The sequence below is a fragment of the Rana temporaria genome (genome assembly GCF_905171775.1).
Source record: "Rana temporaria chromosome 2 unlocalized genomic scaffold, aRanTem1.1 chr2p, whole genome shotgun sequence".
Taxonomy (NCBI): Eukaryota; Metazoa; Chordata; class Amphibia; order Anura; family Ranidae; genus Rana; species Rana temporaria.
In genome coordinates this window covers 458,382-466,978 of record NW_024404418.1, presented here as the reverse complement: position 1 = coordinate 466,978, position 8,597 = coordinate 458,382, and the positions used below count along the sequence as shown (strand labels likewise).

At 60.6% G+C, this 8,597-nt stretch overlaps 1 protein-coding gene across 3 annotated transcripts in view; it reads left to right on the top strand.

Moving 5' to 3' along the window:
* The first annotated feature begins 368 nt into the window (after positions 1 to 368).
* Positions 369 to 8,597, top strand: part of LOC120921665 (zinc finger protein 300-like) — a 41,397-nt gene continuing 33,168 nt past the window's right edge. Inside the window, exon 1 of one of the 3 annotated variants that reach the window (XM_040334187.1) lies at positions 369 to 496. The gene's annotated coding sequence lies outside the window, so the exon portion shown is untranslated. The remainder of the gene's footprint in view (positions 497 to 8,597) is intronic. The other 2 variants (XM_040334186.1, XM_040334188.1) reach the window with 2 other exon arrangements.

The window sequence follows — 8,597 nt, the reverse complement described above, 5'->3', positions numbered from 1 at the left end:
GGTGTACCAAGATGTCCGCTCTCCCCCTTCTCAGTGTATCCTTACTATGGAGGAGTGCGGGGTGTACCAAGATGTCCGCTCTCCCCTTCTCAGTGTATCCTTACTATGGAGGAGTGCGGGGTGTACCAAGATGTCCGCTCTCCCCCTTCTCACTGTATCCTTACTATGGAGGGGTGCGGGGTGTACCAAGATGGCGGCGACGAAACGTCAATTTCCGTTACACCTTCTGACGGCTCACCATATCTGACTGAACACCGTTGTTTTATCAGATATGGCGACCCGTCAGAATTTGAAACATACGGCGCCATCTTGGTTGTGGGCAGATGTTCTTCTAGGCGGCTGAATATGACGTTTGACGCCCCGCCCCATCCACCGGAACCGGAAATACGTAATTTGAGCGCAGTGAGTTCATATCCGGGTGCCGGGCTACAGGGAACCGACAGTGATCACCGAACAGCGAGTGTGTACCGGAGACCGACAGTGATCACCGGACAGTGTATGTATGAGGAGCGGAGATCCGTGTCTGCGGAGACTGCAACCGACCCCCTTCCCCAACACCGATCACCGACCCTGACATTTATCACCGACCCCCCAACATCCGACCTCTCCTCCCCCCCAACACCCCTCCCCCCCCAACACCGACCGCCCCTCCCCCCCAACACCGACCGCCCCTCCCCCAACCCCCCTCCCCCAACACTGACCCCCCAACACCGATCACCGCACAGTGTATGTATGAGGAGCGGAGATCCATGTCTGCGGAGACTGCAACCGACGCCCCTCCCCCCAACACCGATCACCGACCCCCCCCCCTCCCCTAACACTGACACCCCCCCCCCAACGACGTCCCCCCCAACACCGATCACCGCCCCTCCCCCCCAACACCGATCACTGACCGCTCCTCCCCCAACATCGATCACTGACCGCCCCTCCCCCAACACCGACCTCCCCGATCACCGACCACCCCTCCCCCAACACAGACTCCCCCCCCCAACACTAATCCCCCCCATTCCCCAACACCAATCACTGCTCCCCTCCCCCACACACACCTAAAGGTGTGAACCGTTGACCAGTAGGCGGGGGGAGTTTTCAACTAGATGGCTGCGGGCGCGGGGATAACTGATAAGTACATGGCGGAACATTGTCCCGTAGGCGGGGATGTCTGACCAGTGGGCGGGGATGTCTGACCAGTAGGCGGGGATAACTGATAAGTACATGGCGGAACATTGTCCCGTAGGCGGGGATGTCTGACCAGTGGGCGGGGATGTCTGACCAGTAGGCGGGGATGTCTGTCCAGTGGGCGGGGATGTCTGTCCAGTGGGCGGGGATGTCTGTCCAGTGGGCGGGGATGTCTGACCAGTAGGCGGGGATGTCTGTCCAGTGGGCGGGGATGTCTGACCAGTGGGCGGGGATGTCTGACCAGTGGGCGGGGATGTCTGTCCAGTGGGCGGGGATGTCTGTCCAGTGGGCGGGGATGTCTGTCCAGTGGGCGGGGATGTCTGACCAGTAGGCGGGGATGTCTGACCAGTGGGCGGGGATGTCTGTCCAGTGGGCGGGGATGTCTGTCCAGTGGGCGGGGATGTCTGTCCAGTGGGCGGGGATGTCTGACCAGTGGGTGTGGATGTCTGACCAGTGGGCGGGGATGTCTGTCCAGTGGGCGGGGATGTCTGACCAGTAGGCGGGGATGTCTGACCAGTGGGCGTGGATGTATGACCAGTGGGCGTGGATGTCTGACCAGTGGGCGTGGATGTCTGTCCAGTGGGCGGGGATGTCTGTCCAGTGGGCGGGGATGTCTGTCCAGTGGGCGGGGATGTCTGTCCAGTGGGCGGGGATGTCTGTCCAGTGGGCGGGGATGTCTGTCCAGTGGGCGGGGATGTCTGTCCAGTGGGCGGGGATGTCTGTCCAGTGGGCGGGGATGTCTGACCAGTGGGCGGGGATGTCTGACCAGTAGGCGGGGATGTCTGACCAGTAGGCGGGGATAACTGATCAGTACATGGCGGAACATTGTCCCGTAGGCGGGGATGTCTGACCAGTGGGCGGGGATGTCTGACCAGTGGGCGGGGATGTCTGACCAGTGGGCGGGGATGTCTGACCAGTGGGCGGGGATGTCTGACCAGTGGGCGGGGATGTCTGACCAGTGGGCGGGGATGTCTGTCCAGTGGGCGGGGATGTCTGTCCAGTGGGCGGGGATGTCTGTCCAGTGGGCGGGGATGTCTGACCAGTAGGCGGGGATGTCTGACCAGTAGGCGGGGATAACTGATCAGTACATGGCGGAACATTGTCCCGTAGGCGGGGGATGTCTGACCAGTAGGCGGGGATGTCTGACCAGTGGGCGGGGATGTCTGACCAGTGGGCGGGGATGTCTGACCAGTGGGCGGGGATGTCTGTCCAGTGGGCGGGGATGTCTGTCCAGTGGGCGGGGATGTCTGTCCAGTGGGCGGGGATGTCTGTCCAGTAGGCGGGGGATCACTGACCAGTAGGCGGGGGATCACTGACCAGTAGGCGGGGATCACTGACCAGTAGGCGGGGGATCACTGACCAGTAGGCGGGGATGTCTGTCCAGTGGGCGGGGATGTCTGTCCAGTGGGCGGGGATGTCTGACCAGTAGGCGGGGATAACTGATCAGTACAATGGCGGAACATTGTCCCGTAGGCGGGGATGTCTGAGCAGTGGGCGGGGATGTCTGAGCAGTGGGCGGGGATGTCTGACCAGTAGGCGGGGATGTCTGACCAGTAGGCGGGGATAACTGATCAGTACAATGGCGGAACATTGTCCCGTAGGCGGGGATGTCTGACCAGTGGGCGGGGATGTCTGTCCAGTGGGCGGGGATGTCTGTCCAGTGGGCGGGGATGTCTGTCCAGTGGGCGGGGATGTCTGACCAGTGGGCGGGGATGTCTGACCAGTGGGCGGGGATGTCTGACCAGTGGGCGGGGATGTCTGTCCAGTGGGCGGGGATGTCTGACCAGTAGGCGGGGATGTCTGACCAGTGGGCGGGGATGTCTGTCCAGTGGGCGGGGGATGTCTGTCCAGTGGGCGGGGATGTCTGTCCAGTGGGCGGGGATGTCTGTCCAGTAGGCGGGGATGTCTGACCAGTGGGCGGGGATGTCTGTCCAGTGGGCGGGGATGTCTGACCAGTGGGCGGGGATGTCTGTCCAGTGGGCGGGGATGTCTGACCAGTAGGCGGGGATGTCTGACCAGTGGGTGTGGATGTCTGACCAGTGGGCGGGGATGTCTGTCCAGTGGGCGGGGATGTCTGACCAGTAGGCGGGGATGTCTGACCAGTGGGCGTGGATGTCTGACCAGTGGGCGTGGATGTCTGACCAGTGGGCGTGGATGTCTGACCAGTGGGCGTGGATGTCTGTCCAGTGGGCGTGGATGTCTGTCCAGTGGGCGGGGATGTCTGTCCAGTGGGCGGGGATGTCTGTCCAGTGGGCGGGGATGTCTGTCCAGTGGGCGGGGATGTCTGTCCAGTGGGCGGGGATGTCTGACCAGTGGGCGGGATGTCTGACCAGTAGGCGGGGATAACTGATCAGTACATGGCGGAACATTGTCCCGTAGGCGGGGATGTCTGACCAGTGGGCGGGGATGTCTGACCAGTGGGCGGGGATGTCTGACCAGTGGGCGGGGATGTCTGACCAGTGGGCGGGGATGTCTGACCAGTGGGCGGGGATGTCTGTCCAGTGGGCGGGGATGTCTGTCCAGTGGGCGGGGATGTCTGTCCAGTGGGCGGGGATGTCTGACCAGTAGGCGGGGATGTCTGACCAGTAGGCGGGGATAACTGATCAGTACATGGCGGAACATTGTCCCGTAGGCGGGGATGTCTGACCAGTAGGCGGGGATGTCTGACCAGTGGGCGGGGATGTCTGACCAGTGGGCGGGGATGTCTGTCCAGTGGGCGGGGATGTCTGTCCAGTGGGCGGGGATGTCTGTCCAGTGGGCGGGGATGTCTGTCCAGTGGGCGGGGGATCACTGACCAGTAGGCGGGGGATCACTGACCAGTAGGCGGGGATGTCTGTCCAGTGGGCGGGGATGTCTGTCCAGTGGGCGGGGATGTCTGACCAGTAGGCGGGGATAACTGATCAGTACAATGGCGGAACATTGTCCCGTAGGCGGGGATGTCTGAGCAGTGGGCGGGGATGTCTGAGCAGTGGGCGGGGATGTCTGACCAGTAGGCGGGGATGTCTGACCAGTAGGCGGGGATAACTGATCAGTACAATGGCGGAACATTGTCCCGTAGGCGGGGATGTCTGACCAGTGGGCGGGGATGTCTGTCCAGTGGGCGGGGATGTCTGTCCAGTAAGCTGTTGTCCTGTAGGCGGGGATGTCTGTCCAGTAGGCGGGGATGTCTGTCCAGTAGGCGGGGATAACTGATAAGTACATGGCGGAACATTGTCCCGTAGGCGGGGATGTCTGACCAGTGGGCGGGGATGTCTGACCAGTAGGCGGGGATGTCTGACCAGTGGGCGTGGATGTCTGACCAGTGGGCGTGGATGTCTGTCCAGTGGGCGTGGATGTCTGTCCAGTGGGCGTGGATGTCTGTCCAGTGGGCGGGGATGTCTGTCCAGTGGGCGGGGATGTCTGTCCAGTGGGCGGGGATGTCTGACCAGTAGGCGGGGATGTCTGACCAGTAGGCGGGGATAACTGATAAGTACATGGCGGAACATTGTCCCGTAGGCGGGGATGTCTGACCAGTGGGCGGGGATGTCTGACCAGTAGGCGGGGATGTCTGACCAGTGGGCGTGGATGTCTGACCAGTGGGCGTGGATGTCTGTCCAGTGGGCGTGGATGTCTGTCCAGTGGGCGGGGATGTCTGTCCAGTGGGCGGGGATGTCTGTCCAGTGGGCGGGGATGTCTGTCCAGTGGGCGGGGATGTCTGTCCAGTGGGCGGGGATGTCTGACCAGTGGGCGGGGATGTCTGACCAGTAGGCGGGGATAACTGATCAGTACATGGCGGAACATTGTCCCGTAGGCGGGGATGTCTGACCAGTGGGCGGGGATGTCTGTCCAGTGGGCGGGGATGTCTGTCCAGTGGGCGGGGGATCACTGACCAGTAGGCGGGGGATCACTGACCAGTAGGCGGGGGATCACTGACCAGTAGGCGGGGATCACTGACCAGTAGGCGGGGGATCACTGACCAGTAGGCGGGGATGTCTGTCCAGTGGGCGGGGATGTCTGTCCAGTGGGCGGGGATGTCTGACCAGTAGGCGGGGATAACTGATCAGTACAATGGCGGAACATTGTCCCGTAGGCGGGGATGTCTGACCAGTGGGCGGGGATGTCTGACCAGTGGGCGGGGATGTCTGACCAGTAGGCGGGGATCACTGTCCAGTAGGCGGGGATCACTGTCCAGTAGGCGGGGATGTCTGACCAGTAGGCGGGGGGATCACTGACCAGTAGGCGGGGATGTATGTCCAGTAGGCGGGATGTCTGTCCAGTAGGCGGGGATCACTGACCAGTGGGCGGGGATGTCTGTCCAGTAGGTGGTTGTCCAGTAGGCGGGGATGTCTGACCAGTAGGCAGGGATGTCTGACCAGTAGGCGGGATGTCTGACCAGTAGGCGGGGATAACTGATCAGTACATGGAGGAACATTGTCCCGTAGGCGGGGATGTCTGACCAGTGGGCGGGGATGTCTGAGCAGTGGGCGGGGATGTCTGACCAGTAGGCGGGGATAACTGATCAGTACAATGGCGGAACATTGTCCCGTAGGCGGGGATGTCTGACCAGTGGGCGGGGATGTCTGACCAGTGGGCGGGGATGTCTGACCAGTAGGCGGGGATGTCTGACCAGTAGGCGGGGATCACTGTCCAGTAGGCGGGGATGTCTGACCAGTAGGCGGGGATGTCTGACCAGTAGGCAGTTGACCAGTAGGCGGGGATCACTGACCAGTAGGCGGGGGGGATCACTGACCAGTAGGCGGGGATGTCTGTCCAGTAGGCGGGGATGTCTGTCCAGTAGGCGGGGATCACTGACCAGTGGGCGGGGATGTCTGTCCAGTAGGTGGTTGTCCAGTAGGCGGGGATGTCTGACCAGTAGGCGGGATGTCTGACCAGTAGGCGGGGATAACTGATCAGTACATGAAGGAACATTGTCCAGTGGGCGGGGATGTCTGACCAGTGGGCGGGGATGTCTGACCAGTAGGCGGGGATGTCTGTCCAGTAGGCGGGGATGTCTGTCCAGTAGGCGGGGATGTCTGTCCAGTAGGCGGGATGTCTGTCCAGTAGGCGGGGATAACTGATCAGTACGCGGCGGAACATTGTCTCGTAGGCGGGGATGTCTGACCAGTGGGCGGGGTTGTCTGACCACTGGGCGGGGTTGTCTGACCAGTGGGCGGGGGTTGTCTGTCCAGTGGGCGGGGGATGTCCAGTGGGCGGGGGATGTCTGTCCAGTGGGCGGGGGATGTCTGACCAGTGGGCGGGGGATGTCTGACCAGTGGGCGGGGGATGTCTGACCAGTGGGCGGGGATGTCTGTCCAGTAGGCGGTTGTCCAGTAGGCGGGGATCACTGACCAGTAGGCGGGGATCACTGACCAGTAGGCGGGGATGTCTGACCAGTGGGCGGGGATGTCTGTCCAGTAGGTGGTTGTCCAGTAGGCGGGGATGTCTGACCAGTAGGCGGGGATGTCTGACCAGTAGGCGGTTGTCCAGTAGGCGGGGATGTCTGACCAGTAGGCAGGGATGTCTGTCCAGTAGGCGGGGATGTCTGTCCAGTAGGCGGGGATGTCTGTCCAGTAGGCGGGGATGTCTGTCCAGTAGGCGGGGATGTCTGTCCAGTAGGCGGGGATGTCTGTCCAGTAGGCGGGGATGTCTGTCCAGTAGGCGGGGATGTCTGTCCAGTAGGCGGGGATAACTGATCAGTACGCGGCGGAACATTGTCTCGTAGGCGGGGATGTCTGACCAGTGGGCGGGGATGTCTGACCAGTGGGCGGGGTTGTCTGACCAGTGGGCGGGGGATGTCTGTCCAGTGGGCGGGGGATGTCTGTCCAGTGGGCGGGGGATGTCTGTCCAGTGGGCGGGGGATGTCTGACCAGTGGGCGGGGATGTCTGTCCAGTAGGTGGTTGTCCAGTAGGCGGGGATGGCTGACCAGTAGGCGGGGATGTCTGACCAGTAGGCGGTTGTCCAGTAGGCGGGGATCACTGACCAGTAGGCGGGGATGTCTGACCAGTGGGCGGGGATGTCTGTCCAGTAGGTGGTTGTCCAGTAGGCGGGGATGGCTGACCAGTAGGCGGTTGTCCAGTAGGCGGGGATCACTGACCAGTAGGCGGGGATGTCTGACCAGTAGGCGGGGATGTCTGACCAGTAGGCGGGGATGTCTGACCAGTAGGCCGGGATGTCTGACCAGTAGGCGGGGATGTCTGACCAGTAGGCGGTTGTCCAGTAGGCGGTTGTCCAGTAGGCGGTTGTCCAGTAGGCGGGGATCACTGTCCAGTAGGCGGTTGTCCAGTAGGCGGGAATCACTGTCCAGTAGGCGGGAATCACTGTCCAGTAGGCGGGTGTAACGGAATGGCCCTTGATACCCAGAGACTTTTGAGGGGTGTGGGGTACTCCTGTGCCAGCTTCACCAATGACTCCTGGGTCTAGGGTCATCCTTTGTCCATTAGGGACATAGGATGACTGAGAAATGATATCTCGGATTACATGAGATGGGACAGTAATGAGAATTCAGGTATTGCAGGAGATCTTAGAATATTACAGGGTGTTTATTCTGACCCCAACAGGTCAATAGCAGAGTGACTCCTTCATGTGGAGACTGTTGAGGTGTTAATTAAGTCTGGCTCCTAAGATATTTTATGGTGCTATGCTAACTAGCCCTGTATTGTGTGGAAGTTCTATTGATGATAATATGTGTTGTGAGTAACACACTCCAACAGTCCTGATGTCAGCTATAGTAATTGATTCATGTAGATTCGGTGCCAGAATGTCTGTCTGGGATGTGGATTGAGGGGGACTCGTTAAGCACCCATTGTGTGATGTTGTGGGTGGAGTGTGTCCTTGTCCCTGTGATTACTGCAGCATGCTTTCTAACTGTATAAAAATCTGAGAGTTTACCATTAAAGTGTTTATTCATTTTGGAACCAGAGAACAGAGATGTGTGTCTCGTTATTCTGGGGGGGAATCCATATGGATTGTGTCTGCTGGATTGTCGGATAAGCTGTCATGGGTTGGTGGAATGGAATATCGTAAATAGTGTTAACCCCTGATCATTACAGCGGGGATCACTGTCCAGTAGGTGGTTGTCCAGTAGGCGGGGATCACTGTCCAGTAGGCGGTTATCCAGTAGGCGGGGATCACTGACCAGTAGGCAGTTATCCAGTAGGCGGGGATCACTGTCCAGGAGGCGGATATCACTGTCCATCAGGCGGGGATCACTAACCAGTAGGCGGGGATGTCTGTCCAGTAGGCGGGGATGTCTGACCAGTAGGCAGGGATGTCTGACCAGTAGGCGGGGATGTCTGACCAGTAGGCGGGGATGTCTGTCCTGTAGGCGGAGATCACTGACCAGTAGGCGGTTGTCCAGTAGGCGGGGATCACTGACCAGTAGGCGGTTGTCCAGTAGGCGGGGATCACTGTCCAGTAGGCGGGGATGTCTGACCAGTAGGCA